The sequence below is a fragment of the Perca flavescens genome, chromosome 13 (assembly GCF_004354835.1).
Source record: "Perca flavescens isolate YP-PL-M2 chromosome 13, PFLA_1.0, whole genome shotgun sequence".
Lineage (NCBI taxonomy): Eukaryota > Metazoa > Chordata > Actinopteri > Perciformes > Percidae > Perca > Perca flavescens.
Genome location: NC_041343.1, coordinates 31,429,224 through 31,454,072, shown reverse-complemented (window position 1 = coordinate 31,454,072; position 24,849 = coordinate 31,429,224). Strand labels below are relative to the sequence as shown.

General features: G+C 40.0%; 1 long non-coding RNA gene across 2 annotated transcripts in view; it reads left to right on the top strand.

The window, feature by feature from the left end:
- Positions 1-23,332, top strand: part of LOC114566883 (uncharacterized) — a 64,083-nt gene extending 40,751 nt beyond the window's left edge. Inside the window, exons 1-4 of one of the 2 annotated variants that reach the window (XR_003694110.1) lie at positions 2,037-2,090; positions 6,204-6,482; positions 20,335-20,415; positions 23,223-23,332. This is a non-coding gene — a long non-coding RNA (uncharacterized LOC114566883). Of the gene's footprint in view, positions 1-2,036; positions 2,091-6,203; positions 6,483-20,334; positions 20,416-23,222 lie in introns of those variants that run through there. The other variant, XR_003694109.1, reaches the window with a different exon arrangement.
- The last annotated feature ends 1,517 nt before the right edge of the window (positions 23,333-24,849 follow it).

The following is a 24,849-nucleotide window of genomic DNA, read 5'->3' as shown; positions in this document are numbered from 1 at the left end:
GCTAACGTCTGCTGCTCTCGTCCACCGCGCTGTTTACACAACTAGCCTACGACATTCTACTCTGCTAATAGCGATGTTTTACACAACTAGCCTACAGCATGCTACTCTGCTAATAGCGATGTTTTACACAACTAGCCTACAGCATGCTACTCTGCTAATAGCGATGTTTTACACAACTAGCCTACAGCATGCTACTCTGCTAATAGCGATGTTTTACACAACTAGCCTACAGCATGCTACTCTGCTAATAGCGATGTTTTACACAACTAGCCTACAGCATGCTACTCTGCTAATAGCGATGTTTTACACAACTAGCCTACAGCATGCTACTCTGCTAATAGCGATGTTTTACACAACTAGCCTACAGCATGCTACTCTGCTAATAGCGATGTTTTACACAACTAGCCTACAGCATGCTACTCTGCTAATAGCGATGTTTGACCAACAAGCTAAAACAAAAGCTGTCGGTTTGTAGTCTAACTTTTTATTAGTTTGCTACTAATCTTTGGAAACTTAGCTGCTGCCGGAGACAAACCGGCTCCTCCCCCCAGCATGGCTACTTAATATGCACGTGAATGACGTCATCATGCATTCTTTATTCTTTCTCCTCATCATAGATATATCTATGCTCCCCACTGTGTATTAGGCTTCTAAAATGTGTCCCCCAGAACAGTGTAGTTGAATAGCCCTGCTGTAAGCTTTGTACAGTCACATTTACCCTCTGGTCAGTGAACAGCTCTTTTGCATATTCAGTGCAAAGAGCCAGAGTCAAGAAGGGGAATGGGGTGAAAAATATTAACATTTGGGCCACCAAAAATGTACTATTGTAATGTTGTTGTTTTTTTTAGGGGCCTTGGAATTTGGCAATACATTTTTTTGCTTTTTCTAAAAAAGGAAAGTCTTTTGTATATATACAAGCTACAGGTACCATTTTTTTTAGGTAAACAGCAATAATAAATATTTACTATTGCTGCTTACTAAGTATTTCTTAGTGTTTTTTATCCGATTACTCGATTAATCGACGGAATAATCGAACCAAAAACGGCACCGCGGTGGGTCCGTTCTAATTGGACAACGTTCAACTTGTCAGTTCTGTCAGCTCATCGTCCTGATATCACACATCTGGAAACATTAAAACGGTAATAGTTGTGACCTGCCCCCACTGCTAAAAAAACCCACAGCTTATATAATTAAAATTTGGCACATCTAAACAAAATCAACAATTACCAGTCATTCCAGCCTAACTTTGGAGCGTTATTTAGACTGACATGGATTCCGTAGTTCATTTAGTTTCATATGATACCAATATCTTTGGTCTAGTTTTTAAAACGGAGCCTCTTAAAAGATCCATCTCTGGATTTTTATTTTATTTTGACCCAGCCTTATTCACAGAAGTAATATTATCCTGCAATTTATTATCAGAGAGGAGAGTTAATGTGCTCTCTATTTTGCTATGTATAAAGTTATTTTGAAGTGTCAAAATTCGGTATAACCGTCCAAAAGGAGAATACAGCCATTTTGTTTGTGGTTAAAATATTTTAAAATGTGATCAATACTGTATATATATTTTCTCATGGTAGAGTTTTGTAACATCATATATCAACAGTGCAAAATGGTATTTAAATTATGGGTAGAAGTCTATGGTTTGTTACGAGAAAGAATGTCCGGAAAAACTTATTTCATTGATGTCATTCGGCGTAATGAATATAAAGCCACCATTTTGGATCAAGTCATGTGGTCCCAACTGGGCAGTCTGTGTGAGGAAAAGGAGACTGTGGAGGGCATGGAAATACACTCAAGAAAGAAAGGTCATGTTCGCAGGGCTACACAAGTTAGGAACAGTGGAAATCAAGATCAAAGTTGTCCTTGAAAGTGGGGTCACCATAAATGGGAGGAAATATATATTTATATTTTTGAAAAGCACCGGACTAATTAGAAAATGACGAGTAGTACCAGTAGGAGGCAGTAATGCAACTTATGGGATGCCAACTGCCGTAAAACCCAAGAGAAGAAGTCATGTGGTCAATATCATGTGACAGGATGTGACATCAGTCAGACACCTTCAAAGGACCATGTGGTCGTGAAGCAAAGTAAGCAACTCACTCCTAACTATTTGAAAAAAATCATGTTTTCATTTGCTCACTCGCATGTCACGAATTATCATCATCAATTGTCATTTGGTACAACCGCTGTAAAACATGCAAGATGTTGTAACCTTTTAAAAACTAGTAGCAGTAAATATAAAATGTTTGATTGTCATTTTGATGGCTGGCTAGCTAACTAGCTAGTAAAACTAGCTAAGTATCAGCCTGTTAGCATTGTTTGACAACAATCAATTCAATTTCAATTCAAGTTTATTTCAAGTGTAATATCACATGGTCTCAAAACATTATACAACAGGAAATTAAGTAAAAAGTAAGGATTAAAATAGAAAAAAATACATTTAAAATCATTGCAGGTATGTATGTATGTATTTTTATATATATATATATATATATATATATATATATATATATATATATATATATGTGTGTATATATGTATGTATATGTATATATGTGTGTATATATGTATGTATATGTATATATATATATATATATATATATGTGTGTATCACATAAAAGTGATACACATATATCACTTTTATGTATATATGTGTCTGTGTATATATATATATATATATATATACACACACACACATATATACATAAAAGTGATTAGTTAAAATTGGTACAAGGGTAAAAACAGAAGATAAAGGAAGTCCAACACAGTCTCACTCCCTACTCGTCAAATGTATGACGCATGGTCAAGGACCCTGGCGTCAAGTTTCAACAAAATAGGGGTACCCTTGGTATTTTTAGCCCAATAACCGCTGTTTAAATCAACATTATTCACGAGATAGTATCATGGTTTATATGTATTTCTTTTAATGTTATTATTTCGGTCTATTTTGGCCAGGGAAGCTGGGTTGCTTTTTTGTTGATTTATATTTTTTAAACTATAATGCTACATCTATCAACATTTATTTAGATGTTATCATGGTATTCATTTCTTTATTTTACCTCTTATTACCGGTGAAATATTACAGTATATGCTGTAATACAGAACATTACGATATGATCCGAGCAGGACGCATTCAAAGCTGATATCCCCCAATGCAATGCGGCCATTCATTACTCAAAGAATCGGGCAGCGATCAGCTGGTCTTTAACGCCGGGATCGCTTCAGCAAACCTGTCCTAAGCAACAACACGTTGCTCAGTTTTGTTCCAGTAAGTTATGAACCATAATAACGTTTAAACAAATCCGCGGAAAACTCCGGAAGTGACGTAGTTAAATATATAATATTCGTAATATTGATGTTTTTTTCAAAAGTTGTATTTGAGGAGTTAAACAATAAAGATAGTTATAATAATAAAATACAGTTTCATGTATTTGTCTACGTTTAAACGAATCCGCAGAAGTGACGTGGAAATTCCACATCTCGTCTGTGAAAGAATGTTCCACGTTGTACGTGAGAATTTACACAATAAAATACTAATAATGAAAAAATTGTGTTTTATATTTAGCACTTTGATTTGCTTTATATATACTATATAAAAAACCTACAGTTGAGTGTTTAGAAATGCAGCCTAATGGCTTGTTTGACTAATTTGCATTTGTTTTGAATTGTACTGTTGTGAAAAACAAACTATATACAAAAAGAAGCATTTTTTTATTTTATTTTACATGCATATTTAAAAACGCAATTTTCTAATTTTGCAGTTGATGAATATTAATAGCAAAGACTAAAGGGGAAAAACATAAGTATATTTATGTTTGGGACTTGGTTTGATTTAAAATCACACTGCATTATTAGTTGTTTTTAAATAAATTACTTTTTTGAAATATCAATTTATGGTAGGCCTAACATATTAATAATTATATTCAGAAGATGATCCTCATATCAATCACCGTGGTTACATTTTCTTTAAATGCGTGACTTTGCCCGGACCAGTCAGCCGCATGGAAAGCATAATGGAGGACAACTCCAAACAGTCCGAGTCAACTGAGCGTCTGTCGTTTGGAAACATTTTGGCTTCAGAAAATATAATTTTAGAACAACATGATAAATTATCGTTATCGAGTTAAAATGTGAAATTTATCGTGATTTTGATTTTAGGTCATATTGTGCAGCCCTAACATTTATGAGATCAGTGATAATGTTAATTCATATTTCTTCTGTGTTACTAAGTATACTAAGTAAGTAGGTTTGTAAATTAATACTTATCTGGTGACATATTTTGTCCATATTGTAATGTAAATGTAAATGACAAAAACAGTGTTAATTGATTACGTGAACCACATAATCTCATCTTTTTTTTTTACACTTTTGAAAACCTTATTCGTCAATGACCCATATAGACTTTCCCCTTAACTGCAACAGTAAGGTAGCTTTTTAATTTAAGGTCTTTTGTGCATGTCTGCGTGGTCAGACAACAAAGCGAATAAAATGTAGTTTCCGTATTTATTCTACCTCACCTATAATGTGTTTTGTTTAAAATTTTTAAATGAACAGAACACCAACCCACAGGGAGACTTGTACAGCTTTTTTATTTTAATGAAAGAAAAAAAAAATACACACATGACAACAAGAGTATTAACGTCGATCAAATCTGTAATTCGTATGTACTCAACGTATTTATTTCTGTCAGGAACACATTGACTGCTGCTGTATAAGAGCGCTGCGGGCCATGTAGGGAGGAGGTCAGGGTGTGTGTTTGGATCCTAAAACACAGGGCTTTCAAGCGAGAGGAGGGAAGTTTGTCTCCCGAAAGAATTTAATGGTAAAACACAAGACTTTCACCCAGGAAACACATGTTCGTGTCCCTGTAGTACTACTTATGCTCCTTCTGGGAGATTATTTTTTTCCCCATTTACGGCAACAATTTTAGACCATTTTTTTTATTAAAGCAATTTGATGATAGAATGCCTAAATATGTGTAAACCATTTGTGATAGTTGCCAAGGAAAAACAGTATGTGGTTATCATAAAGTGAGCCTGTCTGTAGAGGGGTGACTCGTGGTTACCCTTAAAACCTTTTCATTTAGATATCTGGCGCTGAGAAGTCATTGGACCCCTTTTTTAAAAATGGCCATGCCGGTTTTTCTCTCGCCAAAATGTAGCCTAGAACTTTGGAGCGTTATTTAGTTTCATGTGATACCAATATCTAGCTTCAGTCCAGCTTTAAAACGGAGCCCACTACAGCCTCTTAAAGACGGTGAAGTCAGCCTAAAAGATTTGGGGCTTTTGAGAAAACATTTGGGGCTGAAACTAGGGCTGTGCAATTAATCGAAATGTAATCGTGATTATGATTTTGGTTCCCAATGATCACAAAAACAGAATAATCGAGAAAAACCATTACGTTTTGCAAGTGAAAGTTTAAATAGGAAAAGTATTGAGGCAAATTTCACAGTTCTATGTGCTTTTTTAACAGTTGATTTATTTAACTTTTTCCACTGTTTATGTTCAATAATTGCAACGTATTTCCAGAAGTCAACGAGTAATCGTGTTAAATGATCGTGATTTCAATATTTATCAAAATAATCGTGATTATATTTTTTCCCATAATCGAGCAGCCCTAGCTGAAACCATCCCCCCCCCCCCACACTCCGCCCCTGCTTAAGGGGACCAGTGTTTTAACCCAAACCACAATCTTTTTTTGTAATCTTAACAAGTTGTTTTGTTGTCTTTGCCGCATGATGGTCATCTTTTGTCTGCCAAAGTTAACCGTCACGTGACCCGTCAGCCAAAAGTTAGTCACGTGAATTTCGTGGCATACCATACGTATTGTTGTGAATAAGTTTTTGTAAGATATGATACGAACCTGTTCATGAGAATGCATTGATTTAACATTTAAGGTTTGGATTATTGTCTACATAGATTCTAGTACTCTTATCATGACCAAGAAAAAGCATAAACCAAGTGTTTTACATGCACCTTGTCTTTTCTGGAACAATTGCCAGCTAGCCTATACCTCAGCAATGACCGGTAGTATCGGGCCCTTAAACCGCCGGGGCTGTCTGCATGTGGTGCGACAGCGAGACGCCCAGACACGAAAGCCTGCCTGGCTACAGAGACGTTTCTGTCCTACTACTTGGTTGTAAGCTGAGGATGCACCTTCAGTTTGTTTTGCTTCACTAGAGCCCGTCTCTCTGTCCTCAGCCATCTTCCTGCTGTCCACAACCGGAACCTGCCTGCTCCCGGGGTCCTTCGGGCAGATCTCGGCACGTTCTGGACCCTGATTTCCATCCGAGCTGGAGTCGGGGGGTTGCCGTGCTGAGAAGTCGAAATAGGAACATTGCCACCCAGTCTTCGTCCCCTCCTGTGTCCATCCTCTGCGGGCCAGCCGGGCTGCAGTGAGGATCGAGTCCATCTGGCAGTGCAGCTTCTCTGCTTGGTCTGACTGATAACTGCTGCCCTCCATCCACCTCCTGGTTTAAGGTACTAAAGCACCTGTAAATTACATAAAAGCATTAAATGAAATAACATGGTATTCAATAGACCGAATCACCGTGACTTCACGCTCAGGGTTCAACATGAACTTGGCTCAAATGGCTAGTGAATGGTCAAATTTCACCAGCCACCTAATATATTACAATTAGTTGTTTTTTTTTGGCTGGTAATTGAAGCATCTACCAGCAATTGCGGGGATATGTGAAATCGGCAAACTTGTTTATTTATGTTGACATTTTCAGCCATAACTGTAACGTTTTAAAAACCGTCCCATCTGATGTTTCGGCTGTGCTTATTTTCTGTAGTCTGGTCCTTTGCTAGCGTCTTTTGATAAACCAAATCTAGCACCACGAGCAGGTTGTAGGCATTGCTTCATTTTAAGGGGTCACACGCCAAAGTCTTGAGTCTTAAATCCTGCACCCCTATGCTAAGCAACATTAGCATTAATTTGGAGTTTCTGTCGGCACAATGAAGTTCAATGTTCACTCTAATTTTAGCTTGCTTTGGTTTCACCAACACCTGAGAAAAAATATCTTGACTGAAAGATAATACATCTGATATTTTAAACCATTTTTTCAACGTTTAAGGAACTTAAAGAGAAAATAAAAAAGGATTAATTTCATTCATAATCTCTGCTGCTGCTTTTACCCGCTTTTTGGTTTTGGAAACATTTTGTTGAGACCCACCACTAACCCAAATATAACATCGGATAAAACCACATGCTGATTTCAACAGACCAACTCAGCTACGCACTAAACAGGACATTTGAGGAATGTAGGTAATGGTCATCAGTGCAAATGTCCAACTAAGCCTCCAGCTTCAGAGGTGTTAGTCCATCTTTAGCTTATCTAGACAGATGCATTGCATACATATGCAAATATTTATCAAAAGCGTGTGCAATCATGCAAACAGCTACGGTGTACATGAATAACCACATATTATACATATAAATATTCACAAATTGTCACATAACTGTAGATTCAGGTAATACCAGATTTCAGTACGAGATCCTCACTCTTCTCTTCTCTTCCTCCGTTCAGGACTGACTGAGTCAATACTGCTGTCACTATCTGACCCCCTTTCTCTCTCTCTCTCTCTCTCTCTCTCTCTCTCTCTCTCTCTCTTTCTCTCTCTCTCTCTGACCCCCTTTTCTCTCTCTATCCTTTTTTTTTAAGTCCCTCCCTTTGCATTTCCTGATCCACTGTATCGCCACAGCGCTGTGGAGTAAGGTCTGGCTACACCACAGATGCATTCTAGGATGGGAGAAAAAAACACTCTGGGTTGTGTGCATTTCTTTAAACCAATCACAATCATCTCAATCAGCAAGCAGTACTTTGTGGGCAGTTGTGCTCAACTTTGCTTGCTAACATAACATAAACTGGCTGGCAGACACCTCGCAAATAACCTCAGACTTATTTTCTGGTTACAGTAACTAGGTCGATGGATTTTCCTGTGTCTATTTCTCGATAGTTTTAAAAAAAATCTAAGGAAGAAAACGCCAAAACAAATAAGATTCATATATTAGCACGACAATCTATGGGGTTTGCCCATACTTACTTCCGTTGATCCAGACTACCTAAAACGGATACATGCAAAAAATAATGCTTTGAGCTTAAAGTTTTGGCATGAATGGCTATTCTATTACTTTTCTTTCAAAAACCTATGTTGCAAATTAGTAGAAAATAAGCAGAATATTTAGGAGACAGTGTAGCTGTAGATGCTGCATTCATCATTTCATTAAAACATATCTTATACAGTGTTTCCCCTATATAATTCTTTGTTAACAGTGGTGGGTGGGAGTCATTTTGGGGTCAGTTCAACTTCGCTCCACGTCTCTGTCCCAGTTTTTGTTCATATGGCCAGTTACAGGGCTAAAACTAAATCTTTGGCATTTTGTGTTTTTTTGTTTAGGCTAATTTATAACTTTAATTTGTACATTTTCTTTTTAGCAGGGGTGGAGAATTTCTTGCTGTTGTGGCCCACTGCTGCTGAATGACTATAGAGGAAACACTGTTATAATCTTTCGATTTTCTCTGCACTCACTTGGCATGTTGCTGAACTCTGCCACCTCTGAGAAATGCTCTCTGGGTTTCGTACAAAAAGGTCTAGATTAGGTTGACTGTGGACGGACTGTTACCTCATTCTGCAGAGTTGCAGCTCTGAGGTCTGTTTGCTCTGAGCAGACATTGGCTCTCTGGTGTTCAGCAGGTTAATCAACTGTGGGTAAAGCAGTTTTAAGGTATGTGTGTCGGTTGATGGATATTCAACAGCCAGTCCTTGTACCCGTGGTTCAATATACAGTGGGGGAAATAAGTATTTGACCCCTTGCTGATTTTGCAGGTTTGCCCACTCACAAAGAATGCAAAAATCTACAATTTTAATCATATGTACATTCTAACAATGAAAGACAGAATCCCAAAGAAAATTCCAGAAAATCACATCATATGAATTTATTAAAATTGATAACCATCTGATGAGGAAAAACAAGTATTTGACCCCCTGGACAAACAGCATGTTAATATTTTGTAGAAAAGCCATTATTGGCCAGCACAGATGTCAAACGTTTTTTATAGTTGGTGACAAGGTTTGTGCACATTTCGGCAGGGATGTTGGCCCACTCCTCCCTGCAGACAGCCTCCAAATCATTCAGGTTCCGAGGTTGTCGCCTGGCAACTCGAATTTTAAGCTCCCTCCAAAGATTTTCAATCGGATTCAGGTCTGGAGACTGGCTAGGCCACTCCAGAACCTTGATGTGCTTCTTCTTCAGCCACTCTTTTGTTGCTTTGGCGGTGTGCTTAAGGTCGTTGTCGTGCTGAAACACCCATCCTCGACCCATCTTCAGCTCTCTCACTGAGGGAAGGAGATGTCGGTCCAGAATTCCACGATACATGGCCCCGTCCATCCTCCCCTCAATACGATGGAGTTGTCCCGTCCCCTTGGCTGAAAAGCACCCCCAAAGCATGATGTTGCCACCACCATGCTTGACGGTGGGGATGGTGTTCTTTGGGTTGTACTCGGTGTTCTTTGCCCTCCAAACACGACGAGTTGAGTTGAGGCCAAAAAGTTCTATTTTGGTCTCATCTGACCACATCACCTTCTTCCAGGCCTCTTCTGAGTCGTCCAGGTGGTGAATGCCGAACTTCATGCGGGCCTGTACATGTTTCTTCTTGAGCAGGGGGACCTTGCGTGCGCTGCAGGATTTCAACCCATGACGGCGTAGTGTGTTACCAACCGTTTCTTTTTGTAGCTGTGGTCCCAGCTGCCTTCAGTTGATTCATCAGTTCCCCCCTTGTGGTTTTGGGATGATTCCTCACTGTTCGCATGATCAGGGACACCCCACGAGGCAAGATCTTGTGTGGAGGCCCAGACCGAGGGAGGTTGGCGGTGGTGTGGTGCTTCTTCCATTTCCTGATAACTGCACCGACAGTTGATCTTTTCTCTCCAAGTTGCTTTCCGATTCTCTTGTAGCCCATCCCAGCCTTGTGCAGATCAACAATCTTGTCCCTGATGTCCGTAGAAAGCTCTTTGGTCTTGCCCATGGTGGTGATGTTGAATGCTGGTTGTTTGGGTGTTGACAGGTGTCTTTTATACAGGTAACAAGGTGAGGCAGGTGTATTTGATGTAGATAATTGGTTCGGATTGGGGCTGTGTCTTAAAGAAAGACTAACTGGCTTGTAGGAGCCAGAATACTTGCTGTTTGTCCAGGGGGTCAAATACTTGTTTTTCCTCATCAGATGGTTATCAATTTTAATAAATTCATATGATGTGATTTTCTGGAATTTTCTTTGGGATTCTGTCTTTCACTGTTAGAATGTACATATGATTAAAATTGTAGATTTTTGCATTCTTTGTAAGTGGGCAAACCTGCAAAATCAGCAAGGGGTCAAATACTTATTTCCCCCACTGTACACATTGGACCTCAGGCAAGAACCCTTGTATGAAGAAATTCGTATATCACATCACTACACTATTTTAACAAGTAAAACACAGTAATCCACAAATCTTTGATCCAGAAACAGCCCAGATATCACTATCACCAAACCCACCAGACTCCATGTAAATAATCAGAACTTTTAGCGTGTATAGAGCCAGCATATCTCCACATGTAGATGGGTGAATTAAGGGTTTATTTCAACCAAACCAGTGGTGATTGTTGGAACAGTGGAAAGATGAACCAAGACGGCTTTTGAGAGTTTTTATTTTGTCTCTCTCGACTTTGAATGAAGTGTGTTTTACGATGATAAAAGTCCTGATTATTTACCTGGAGTCTGGTGGAGATATGCTGGCTCTATACATGCTAAAAGTCCTGATTATTTACATGGAGTCTGGTGGAGATATGCTGGCTCTATACACGCTAAAAGTCCTGATTATTTACATGGAGTCTGATGGAGATATGCTGGCTCTATACACGCTAAAAGTCCTGATTATTTACATGGAGTCTGGTGGAGATATGCTGGCTCTATACACGCTAAAAGTCCTGATTATTTACATGGAGTCTGATGGAGATATGCTGGCTCTATACAGGCTAAAAGTCCTGATTATTTACATGGAGTCTGATGGAGATATGCTGGCTCTATACAGGCTAAAAGTCCTGATTATTTAAATGGAGTCTGATGGAGATATGCTGGCTCTATACAGGCTAAAAGTCCTGATTATTTACATGGAGTCTGGTGGAGATATGCTGGCTCTATACACATTTGTAATTCGTACAAATGTCTGGACCGTACAGCTGGGTCTGTTCACTCTGTGCTTGGTCACGGTCGCCTTCAATCTGGGTCAAAGGTAATGGGGCGGGGGGAAAGCTCTGAAAACACACTCTTGGTGTCAAAAAAAACCTTGAAAAGAACAAATCCAACAATGAATTGACTAAACTTACAAGTATCGTCTGTGTAGTGAAAGACGTGATATATATATATATATATATATATATATATATATATATATATATATATATATATATATATATATATATATATAAAATTCCCCTCTATTGTCTTTTAAAAAAACAATTTGAAACACAATGAGTCACACGGTTGCACTGTGGGACATGTTCCGTTTTAACAATGAATTTGAACGAGACATGTGATCTCACAGGTGATTGCACAGATTATTTGAGGTTAAACCAGTTTTCACCAGGATTTAATGTTATCTTCTGCAACAATCTGATGACGAGTGGCACACAGTATTCGGTAAACAACGTTATCTAGCGGTGAGGACAGCTCTGATGAAATCTTCTGTCAACCCTTGTGTTGTATTCCCGTAGACTGTGCAACTTAAACATTTTTGTAGTCAAAATTAATTTTTTTTTTTTTTTTTTTTTCAACCTTGTGGTTGTCTCTTTTTTTTGTCACTTCTGTGGCTTTTCCCCAAAGTTTTTTTTGTCACTTCTTACCGATGTTTTTTTTCCACATTTTTACTGTTTTTTTTTACTTTTTTATTTTTTTAAATGTTTTATTTTTTTCCACGTTTTTGAAGCTATTTCCGATGTTTTATAAATTTTTTTTTTTTTTTCTCCAAATGCTACGAAATGGAATAAAAACCAAATTCAATGAAATTACTGAGCTGATCTTTTATTTTACTTACTTTTTGACAATTTGGTTGAAAGAAACCCAAATTTCTGAAATGGAAATTTTTTGAATATGGGTCAAATGTGACCCGAGGTCAACAGGAGGGTTAACTTTTTCTCGCGAGCAGAAAAAGTTGGTCCCATTTATGTTAAAACGGATGATAAAGCAGGGGATGCTTTAGGACCTGTCAATCAGGACAGAGGCAATGCTAACCATGCTAACACTGGGGACATTTAAATAGTGCTCAGCAGTGTGGTTCCAGAGGTAAAAAAAAATGTATTGTGATTATCAGCCTTAATTTCTAAACCATCCGAGGTAGACTGACCAAAAAAATCAAAACATTTAATTTAAGATCCCTTATAGCATCGGTCTTCAACGTTTTTTAGGCCAAGGACCCCTTAACTGAGAGAAACGGAGCAGGGACCCCCTACTATATATATTGTACCAAATTTTGTATAAAAGTTGCATATTGGGCCTACAGTTACAAGTGGGTGGCCTAAAGCCTTTATACATACCTTTTCTTTAGTGCATAGAATACCAAGCTATTAAATAATTGTTAAAAATCATGTTGTAATGTTAAAAATACATGTGGCACAGTGAATCCTTACTGTATACCTGGGCCAGTAAGCCTATCAGCAATGTGTTTTTTTTATTTTTTTATTTAAATTATATTTGCTAATAATATACAGAGTAGTAGTAGTATACAGAGTCCACAGATAGCTGTAACATGAACACATACGGGGGAGGTGTGTTTCAGGGTTGCTCCGGTGTATTACATTGTATTCAGGTATTTCCAGGTAATGCTCCAAGTGATTAACTGTGACTTAGAGCTTCTTTGTATTTGAAATGATTATGTCATTGCTGTGACATTTAGTTACTTGCCAGCTGAGCAGGAATGCAGGGTTGGGCAGCTGCGTGTCAGAGCAGGTGATTTTGCTATTTTAGCAATCCGGGCATATGGAAATATGACACAAAGCTTGACCCAATATCTTAATCTTGATAATTCTCCAATAATAATATATTTTTTTAAATAATCTTTTTACGTCTCTGTGTGCGCTCTGTGTCCTACACAGTCACAGGCCCCCAGGAAGTGTGCCAGGCTTTGAAGCAGTTTGAACATAGATGGCGTGATGCCCGCGTGGCCAGGAAGGACTTTTCACCCAAAACCAGCTGACAAAACCAGCAATGCGAGTTTGGGAGGTGGCCCCCCGCCAAATTTCACGAGAATCACGACTTGTGAAACTGCATTGTACAGTATGCCTTTAAGTCCCAGTTCAAGTCCATCAGTTCCGCTCTCTGTGTGTTTCCGTTTTTAAATTCCATTCGCTACGGGCTCAAGCCAAGTCTTTTTAAACCAAGGACCCCTTAACTGAAAGAGAGATGGAGCAGGGATCCCCTACTACATACATAAAGTTGCATATTAAACTGGGCCTACAATAACTTGTAGGGCGGCCTAAAGCCTTTATACATACTTTTTTTTTTTGTTGTTGCATGAAGTCCTAAGCTATTAAAATAGCCTATAATAATAATTGTTGGCATGATTTTATAAATCATGTTTTAATAATCAACATACATGTGTCACAGTGAATCCTCGGGATAAACTATCTGTTGATGCCCTTAGTGACTAGCTTACCTATAGGCCATTACGCCTATCATCAGTGGGTATTTATATTTTCTAATAATATGTTGTTATTGTTATTGTATAACATGTTAAGATTTTTAAATTTTTGAAAACACTTTGGAGAAGTTTGGAGCCCCCCTGCATTGACTCTTAAGCCTGTTTTACAGTTCTGTGGAGGCTCCATGCAGAGCTTTCGCCGTAGCCTACATAAGTGGCCTGATGTTTATTGATGTTTATTGTGTGTGTGTGTGTGTGTGTGTGTGTGTGTGTGTGTGTGTGTGTGTGTGGTACAGTGAGTGAGACCTTGACGCATTGCTGTTATGATGGAGGATTTGCACCGTAATATTTTTATTTGTAATCTTCTGGATGTGTGTGCTGCTGTGCGTCCCTGTGTGTGTAACAAGCCCTGTGTGTGTAACAAGCATAGTGTGCGTGCTGTGCACGAGCCTAGGATCATTTTACTAATGCTCTGTTAAAATAACAATGAAATGCTGCGTTACTGACTTTAGACCAGGTTTTTGTTGGTCAATGGGGCGATCACTTCCTGCTGCCTCAAGATAGCAATACTCCCAGAATGCACCTGAACACACCTCCCTATAAGACCAGCACGCCCAGAATGCACCTGAACACACCTCCCCATAAGACCAGCATGCCCAGAATGCACCTGAACACACCTCCCTGTAAGACCAGCACGCCTAGAATGCACCTGAACACACCTCCCTGTAAGACCAGCATGCCCAGAATGCACCTGAACACACCTCCCTGTAAGACCAGCACGCCTAGAATGCACCTGAACACACCTCCCTGTAAGACCAGCACGCCTAGAATGCACCTGAACACACCTCCCTGTAAGACCAGCATGCCCAGAATGCACCTGAACACACCTCCCTGTAAGACCAGCATGCCCAGAATGCACCTGAACACACCTCCCCATAAGACCAGCATGCCCAGAATGCACCTGAACACACCTCCCTGTAAGACCAGCACGCCTAGAATGCACCTGAACACACCTCCCCATAAGACCAGCATGCCCAGAATGCACCTGAACACACCTCCCTGTAAGACCAGCACGCCTAGAATGCACCTGAACACACCTCCCTATAAGACCAGCACGCCTAGAATGCACCTGAACACACCTCCCTGTAAGACCAGCATGCCTAGAATGCACCTGAACACACCTCCCTGTAAGACCAGCACGCCTAGAATGCACCTGAACACACCTCCTTGTAAGACCAGCATGCCCAGAATGCACCTGAACACACCTCCCTGTAAGACCAGCACGCCTAGAATGCACCTGAACACACCTCCCTGTAAGACCAGCATGCCCAGAATGCACCTGAACACACCTCCCTGTAAGACCAGCACGCCTAGAATGCACCTGAACACACCTCCCTATAAGACCAGCATGCCCAGAATGCACCTGAACACACCTCCCTGTAAGACCAGCACGCCCAGAATGCACCTGAACACACCTCCCTGTAAGACCAGCACGCCAAGAATGCACCGGAACACACCTCCTTGTAAGACCAGCACGCCCAGAATGCACCTGAACACACCTCCCTGTAAGACCAGCACGCCCAGAATGCACCTGAACACACCTCCCTGTAAGACCTTCAGTAATTTACCAATTTTTCCAACTAAATACATGTAGGCATATGAGCAGTGAGCACTATATTCAAATGTCTCAAGTCAAACTGTCGAATTCAAAAACCACAGCACTCAATTCAAAATGTCAAAATCAATACACATCAGCCCAGCAGACAAGCCAAAAAACCCAAAACAAAAACAAAGCATTTTCATTAACCAGAGAAACCACCACTTGCTTTCCCCCTGCCAAAAATATCAGACATAATCAAGGGATTTCTCAAATGTCATTTACTAACTTATCCAGATACATGCATATAGGCATATGAGCAGTGAGCACTATATTCAAATGTCTCAATTCAAAATGTCTTATGAATTCAGAAAGCCAAAATCAATACTATATATTGCAGCATTGTGGGTCGGTCAAATGTGTATTTTTCTGACTTTATTTCCCGGGCCCTGAAAGCAACTCCTCTGATTGTTCAAAAGCATCATGGGAAAGCTAAAAAACTGCTTTAGCATCACAGCTAAAGATAATAAAAGGACCTAAATTAATAAGATATGGACAAAAGACTATCAATATTAGATCTAAGAATATGGATTTATTGCACAAAGTCCTCTGAAAGAAATACGAGTTCTAGGAAAAGAAGCACAGACTCTTCTCTGCTTACTGAATAAACTCACGAAGCGCACCGGCCGTGCTGTGAGGTTTGGGCGCAACCAAGTCTCACCCAGAGTTGGGGGGAAAAATGTTTTTCTTTGCTTGCCATTTACATTTAATCTAGAAAGCCAACCACTTATTATTTATTATTATTATGTTAATATTTTACATTCTTCATTATGATAACATTTTTTGGGGGGGTTAAACTTGCCACTTTTGATTATTGTTAAAAAAAAAACAACCTTCCCCCATCCCTCAAATGATATGAATGAACTCTGACAGATTGGGGAGGGGGAGTGATAGTGGTCATGTAATATTGATTTATTTATAATGTATTATTAGTATTATTGTTATTGTGAAATTAGTGTTCATAAACGAGTAATGTATGATCTTTCAACAATTTCAAGTGAATAATATAACAATTTACAGAAAATATTGTTAAAGCTTGTGTCATGTGGTCATCTCTCTTCTGCCCACACTCTAAAAAGCGATTATGCGTCTTGATAACGCGCCAAAATGGCACACAAACCGCCGTATGTGACCATATGAGATACGCCACTTTATGACATCGGTCTGAAAATGTTGTTTTAAGTTCAAGTTTCTGATGAACAATAATTTGTATAGCCTTAAATCTTTTCTGGTATCCAGAGCCGGCCTGACCCAAAAGTGAACTAAGCGGCTGCTTAGTCACAATAGAGCTAACTAATGTCCCACAATAGAGCTAACTAATGTCCCTCAATAGAGCTAACTAATGTCCCACAATAGAGCTAACTAATGTCCCACAATAGAGCTAACTAATGTCCCGCAATAGAGCTAACTAATGTCCCGCAATATAGCTAACTAATGTCCCGCAATAGAGCTAACTAATGTCCCGCAATAGAGCTAACTAATGTCCCACAATAGAGCTAACTAATGTCCCACAATAGAGCTAACTAATGTCCCACAATAGAGCTAACTAATGTCCCACAATAGAGCTAACTAATGTCCCACAATAGAGCTAACTAATGTCCCACAATAGAGCTAACTAATAGAGCTAACTAATGTCCCACAATAGAGCTAACTAATGTCCCATAATAGAGCTAACTAATGTCCCACAATAGAGCTTACTAATGTCCCACAATAGAGCTAACTAATGTCCCACAATCAAGCTAACTAATGTCCCGCAATAGAGCTTACTAATGTCCCGCAATAGAGTTAACTAATGTCCCGCAATCAAGCTAACTAATGTCCCGCAATAGAGCTAACTAATGTCCCACAATAGAGCTTACTAATGTCCCACAATAGAGCTAACAAATGTCCCACAATAGAGCTTACTAATGTCCCGCAATAGAGCTTACTAATGTCCCACAATAGAGCTAACTAATGTCCCGCAATAGAGCTTACTAATGTCCCACAATAAAGCTAACTAATGTCCCACAATAGAGCTTACTAATGTGCCACAATAGAGCTAACAAATGTCCCACAATAGAGCTAACTAATGTCCCACAATAGAGCTAACAAATGTCCCACAATAGAGCTAACTAATGTGCCACAATAGAGCTAACTAATGTCCCACAATAGAGCTAACAAATGTCCCACAATAGAGCTAACTAATGTGCCACAATAGAGCTAACTAATGTGCCACAATAGAGCTAACTAATGTCCCACAATAGAGCTTACTAATGTCCCACAATAGAGCTTACTAATGTCCCACAATAGAGCTTACTAATGTCCCACAATAGAGCTTACTAATGTCCCACAATCAAGCTAACTAATGTCCCGCAATAGAGCTAACTAATGTCCCACAATAGAGCTAACTAATGTCCCACAATAGAGCTAACTAATGTCCCGCAATAGAGCTAACTAATGTCCCGCAATAGAGCTAACTAATGTCCCGCAATAGAGCTAACTAATGTCCCGCAATAGAGCTAACTAATGTCCCGCAATAGAGCTAACTAATGTCCCACAATAGAGCTAACTAATGTCCCACAATAGAGCTAACTAATAGAGCTAACTAATGTCCCACAATAGAGCTAACTAATGTCCCATAATAGAGCTAACTAATGTCCCACAATAGAGCTAACTAATGTCCCACAATAGAGCTAACTAATGTCCCACAATCAAGCTAACTAATGTCCCGCAATAGAGCTTACTAATGTCCCACAATAGAGCTAACTAATGTCCCACAATCAAGCTAACTAATGTCCCGCAATAGAGCTAACTAATGTCCCACAATAGAGCTTACTAATGTCCGACAATAGAGCTAACAAATGTCCCACAATAGACCTAACTAATGTCCCGCAATAGAGCTTACTAATGTCCCACAATAGAGCTAACTAATGTCCCGCAATAGAGCTTACTAATGTCCCACAATAAAGCTAACTAATGTCCCACAATAGAGCTTACTAATGTGCCACAATAGAGCTAACAAATGTCCCACAATAGACCTAATGTCCCACAATAGAGCTAACTAATGTCCCACAATAGACCTAATTAATGTCCCACAATAGAGCTAACTAATGTCCCACAATAGAGCTAACTAATGTCCCACAATAGAGCTAACTAATGTCCCACAATAGACCTAACTGATGTATAGACCTAACTGATGTCCCACAACAGACCTAACTGATGTCCCACAACAGAGCTAACTAATGTCCCACAATAGAGCTAACTAATGTCCCACAATAGAGCTAACAAATGTCCCACAATAGAGCTAACAAATGTCCCACAATAGAGCTAACTAATTTGCCACAATAGAGCTAACTAATGTCCCACAATAGAGCTAACAAATGTCCCACAATAGAGCTAACTAATGTGCCACAATAGAGCTAACTAATGTGCCACAATAGAGCTAACTAATGTCCCACAATAGAGCTTACTAATGTCCCACAATAGAGCTAACTAATTTGCCACAATAGAGCTAACTAATGTCCCACAATAGAGCTAACAAATGTCCCACAATAGAGCTAACTAATGTGCCACAATAGAGCTAACTAATGTGCCACAATAGAGCTAACTAATGTCCCACAATAGAGCTTACTAATGTCCCACAATAGAGCTTACTAATGTCCCACAATAGAGCTTACTAATGTCCCACAATCGAGCTTACTAATGTCCCACAATCGAGCTAACTCATGTCCCGCAATAGAGCTAACTAATGTCCCACAATAGAGCTAACTAATGTCCCGCAATAGAGCTAACTAATGTCCCGCAATAGAGCTAACTAATGTCCCACAATAGAGCTAACTAATGTCCCACAATAGAGCTTACTAATGTCCCACAATAGAGCTAACTAATGTCCCGCAATAGAGCTTACTAATGTCCCACAATAAAGCTAACTAATGTCCCACAATAGAGCTTACTAATGTCCCACAATAGAGCTAACTAATGTCCCACAATAGAGCTAACTAATGTCCCACAATAGAGCTAACTAATGTCCCACAATAGAGCTAACTAATGTCCCACAATAGAGCTAACTAATGTCCCACAATAGAGCTAACTAATGTCCCACAATAGAGCTAACTAATGTCCCACAATAGAGCTAACTAATGTGCCACAATAGAGCTAACTAATGTGCCACAATAGAGCTTACTAATGTCCCACAATAGAGCTTACTAATGTCCCACAATAGAGCTTACTAATGTCCCACAATAGAGCTTACTAATGTCCCACAATCAAGCTAACTAATGTCCCGCAATAGAGCTAACTAATGTCCCACAATAGAGCTAACTAATGTCCCGCAATAGAGCTAACTAATGTCCCGCAATAGAGCTAACTAATGTCCCGCAATAGAGCTACTGTAACTAATGTCCCGCAATAGAGCTAACTAATGTCCCACAATAGAGCTAACTAATGTCCCACAATAGAGCTAACTAATGTAGCTAACTAATGTCCCACAATAGAGCTCATAACAGAGCCGGTCTATTTAAAGATAGTGTTGCTGCTAATAGGTCTCACATTAGTCTTTAAATGCTTATTTGTACATGATGAGTGCTTAAACTAATATTTACATTACACAAGTTGGTTTAGTGCCAAGTGCAGTGGCAAGATGTTACAATGTGGAGAGTCCCCCCCCCCCGCCCCCCAAACCAAATCCTGCTTTAGGGCCCCCCAAAAGTCTAGACCCTGGTATCCCTTTTATATCCTACAAACTTTTGCCACTATGTCCCATGTAGTTGGTATTACACTCCATTCAAAATGGTTGTGGAAACCTGGGGGTGCCTTGTTTAAATAAAGCAACAGGAATCTTAAACACCCAGAACGTTGTGTGTTTAGGACAACAATGTGTGAATGACTTGTGTTTGCTAATGTCATCACGGCCCAACCCTCGTTTTGATTCACTCCTTGTTTCCATAATGAAGTGATGAAGCAGCGCAGGGTGGACTGGTTGGTCCGGTTTGTTCTCTCAGCTATTTAAATTGTCTGCAGGTATCTCTGAACTGATGCAGTGCTGATATCCGCGTTGACAGGACGTGCAACTCAGAGCTCTCTCATCACACAGATACACAGGTAAGACTTTAACTCCCACCTTATAATAATAATAATAATAATAATAATAATAATAATAATAATAATAACTTAAATACTGGTCTGTACACACACTTAGCTTTTTATAATCTTTAACCGGTCTACTGTTAGTATTTGTGTCATGTAATTTCACTCTCTAGCACTTAGTACACTTCGCTTTAAAGCAATTTAACATGAAATATTAGATTTTTATGGTTACACTTTACTTGAAGGTATGTACATAAGACTGACATGACACTGTCATGAACGTGTCATGAACATTATTAACAAGTCATAAAGGTTAATGACATAACTTCTGTCATTAAGTGTCATTCGGTTTTAGTCATGACAAGTTAAGGTGGTTACTAGGGCTGTCCTTGACTAAGAAAATTCTTAGTCGACTAACACTTTTGATTTTGTCGACTAATCGATTAGTTGATTTAACTGACAGAGCTGTGCGCTTTGAGAGGTGGTTAAGACTAGAAAAGCACAATATAAATGTAGTTAATGAACCATCTGTAGAACTGAGTTTCTCCACAATTATTCCTGCAAAAGCACCACTTTAAATCTTGTGTTTACCATAAATGTGCTCAGAAGTTTCTTGGAAATAAGTAATTAAGCATGAATAAGCATAAAGAATGACTAATCGACTAAAGAAATCTTAGTCGACTAAGACCAAAATGACCAATTAGTCGACTAATCGACTAAGAGGTGGCAGCCCTAGTGGTTACACACCGACCAGACGGCCAATCAGACGGCAGTAAAGCCAGTGTGACTGGTCAGTGTCCCCGAGTCGGTCCAAAAAGTGTCTCAGAACTCACCGAAGAGACGAGACGTTAATACGTCGCCATAACAGCAGGCGGCGCTGATCTGGATGTCGCCCAGGAAATGAAAATCTGGCAGCTGATTGGACGAATGCGTCACCTGGGGTCTGGTTTCTCTGGAAATTCAAAGCCAGACTGTCATGGCGTCTTGTTCAGAATACGATATCTCATATTGGACTAAAATAGTTCACTGGAACGTGTTTCTGAGAACATTTGAAGAGAGAAATAGGTTGTGTGTGTGTGTGTGTGTGTGTGTGTGTGTGTGTGTTTGTGTGTGTTTGTTTGTTTGTGTCTCTCTCTGTGTATGTCTCTGTGTGTATGTGTCTCTGTGTGTCTGTGTCTCTTTGTGTGTGTGTGTGTGTATGTCTCTGTGTGTGTGTTTGTGTCTGTGTCTCTTTGTGTGTGTGTGTGTGTGTGTGTGTCTCTGTGTGTGTATGTGTCTCTGTGTGTGTGTGTTTGTGTGTGTGTATGTGTGTAAATAAGTAAACTCTATTTATATAGCACCTTTCACAGACAAGAAGGGTCACAAAGTGCTTTACAGAAGGAACAAATAAAATGTGTGTGTGTCTCTCTCTCTCTCTGTGTGTATGTGTCTCTGTTTGTGTGTGTCTGTGTCTCTTTGTGTGTGTCCCTGTGTGTATGTCTGTGTGTGTGCATGTGTCTCTGTGTGTGTGTCTCTTTGTGTGTGTGTGTCTCTTTGTGTGTCTGTGTGTGTGTATGTGTCTGTGTGTGTCTCTCATTGTGTGTCTCTGTGTGTGTCTCTGTGTGTGTGTGTGTCTGTGTGTATCTGTGTGTGTCTGTGTGTGTGTGTGTATCTTTGTGTGTGTGTGTTTCTCTGTGGGTGTGTATCTTTGTGTGTCTGTGTGTCTCTTTGTGTCTCTGTGTGTGTGTGTGTATCTTTGTGTGTCTGTGTGTGTCTCTCTCTGTGTGTGTGTGTATCTTTGTGTGTCTCTGTGTGTGTGTGTCTCTGTGTGTGTATCTTTGTGTGTCTGTGTCTCTGTGTGTATCTTTGTGTGTCTGTGTGTGTCTCTCTGTGTGTGTGTGTATCTTTGTGTGTCTCTGTGTGTGTTTGTGTGTCTGTGTGTGTGTGTGTGTGTGTGTGTGTGTGTGTGTGTGTGTGTGTGTGTGTGTATCTTTGTGTGTCTCTCTCTGTGTGTGTGTGTGTGTATCTTTGTGTGTCTCTTTGTGTGTCTCTGTGTGTGTGTGTGTGTGTGTGTGTGTGTATCTTTGTGTGTCTCTGTGTGTGTGTGTATCTTTGTGTGTCTCTTTGTGTGTCTGTGTGTGTGTGTGTGTCTGTAACGCCTGTGAAACGCCAACATGTTCCTATTTAGATGTCGTGAGCTTCTCAGGTGCTGCGAGCAAATCCCTCCGCCCAAGTAGCAGAAGTAGCAGTGCTTCGCCTTCTGAGAATATAGTTCCCAGTATGTATACAGTTAGAAGATGGCTGTGTGTCATGTGACCTTGTTATTTGTGCACGCTGTGACTATACATATCACAACATGTAAATAGGAAAATGTTGGAGTTATTTTGTTACTTATTGGGAGCAGTAGGCTAGATGGAGCCGGTTACCTCCAGGATCTGTGCTAAGCTAGGCTAGATGGAGCCTGTTACCTCCAGGATATGTGCTAAGCTAGGCTAGATGGAGCCGGTTACCTCCAGGATCTGTGCTAAGCTAGGCTAGATGGAGCCGGTTACCTCCAGGATCTGTGCTAAGCTAGGCTAGATGGAGCCGGTTACCTCCAGGATCTGTGCTAAGCTAGGCTAGATGGAGCCGGTTACCTCCAGGATCTGTGCTAAGCTAGGCTAGATGGAGCCGGTTACATCCAGGGTCTGTGCTAAGCTAGGCTAGATGGAGCCGGTTACCTCCAGCATCTGTGCTAAGCTAGACTAGCGGTGGGTGCGTCAGACAGAGTTAGGACACGCACGGAGATGAGAGAATTAAATAACATGTGTAACGTGAACTCTACATCCTGGTTCTTCTTTTAGAAGCCACCATGACTTCCAAGATGGTCATCCATCAGCCTCAGCCTGTGATGGTCGCCCGAGAATCGGAGGAGTGGTCATCTGGGATATGTGACTGCTGTGACGACGTGCCCCAGTGTAAGTGTATATGTGTATAAAATCAAGCCTGTTTAAATCTTATTTATCTAGTTTTTAACTTTCTTTAGTTGTTTTTCTTACCGATTTTAAATCTGTAACTTAAAACAAACGATGAACACCAAAGAAACGAAAACAGACTCAAGTCCATATTTAATGAGAACTAGTGCAGAGAACGTTGAAAATGTGCCTGTTTGGAACGGGACGATTGCTTGGCCTGGTGGTATTGCTGCTTATGTAGAATTCTTCAAAACTAAATTGTACCCCAAAATGACTTACAGAAGGACCCCAAACCACTCATATGCAACTCCACTGTATAGCCTATCTACTGATTTACAGTGTAGGCTACTTCTACATCAGAGGAAGACATTGTACTACTATATTTACCTAATAGAGAATGGGCCGTGTGTGTGTGTGTGTGTGTGTGTGTGTGTGTGTGTGTGTGTGTGTGTGTGTGTGTGTGTGTGTGTGTGAGTGTGTGTGTGTGTGAGTGAGTGAGGGTCAGATTCAGAATGTAATCACAAAATATCACATTAAATATGTGGAGTAATCACACATTAGCGTCTTGGACTCATGGCAGTGTGCTACCCATCCGGCCTGTTATGAGAGCTAATTAGCACATATGTGCATTCATCAACCGTGTGTGTGTGTGAGAGACAGAGAGAGACGGACAGAGATAATTATTGTTGTAAATTAGCAGCAAAATAGACTTAATTAACCCAACCCTGAGATTATGTTATGTTCTGCCAGCTCACAGCAACTTAATACAATAGCAGGAAAAGAGTCAAAGGCTGTACCACCCCCTCCCCCTGCTGTTGTAAAGCATTCTGCATGTGGCGTCTGCGTGTGATGTGCACCTTCCCCCCAAAACACGGACACAAATACATACACACATGCATACATACAGATACATGTATAGCCTGCTTATAAGTTAGGGCTGTGCTCGATTGAAGAAATTCTTAGTCGACTAACACTCATTCAGTTGTATCGACTAATCGATTAGTTGATTTAATCGACAGATCTGTAAATCTGAGTTTCTCCACAAAGAGTCATTACATTACATTACATGTCATTTAGCTGACGCTTTCATCCAAAGCGACTTACAATTAAGTGCTTTCAACTGAGAAGGTCCAAACTCTAAACAAGTAGTAAGTGCAAGTAAGTGCATTAGCTTTAAATAAGCAAAGCTACAAAGAAACGTATAAAAGTGCAGGTTCAAGAGTTTTTGTTTTTTTTATTTTTTATCCGAGGTGTAGTCGGAAGAGATGTGTTTTTAGTCTTCGGCGGAAGATGGGTAGGCTTTCAGCCATCCTGATGTCGATGGGGAGCTCGTTCCACCATTTAGGAGCCAGGACAGTGAACAGTCTGGATCTGGTTGAGTGATTAGTTCTCCCTCGCTGTGAGGGGGCATCAAGCAGGTTGGCTGATGCAGAGCGAAGTGAGCGGGTTGGGGTATATGGTTTGACCATGTCCTGGATGTAAGCTGGGGCTGATCCGTTCGTGGCCCTGTATGTAA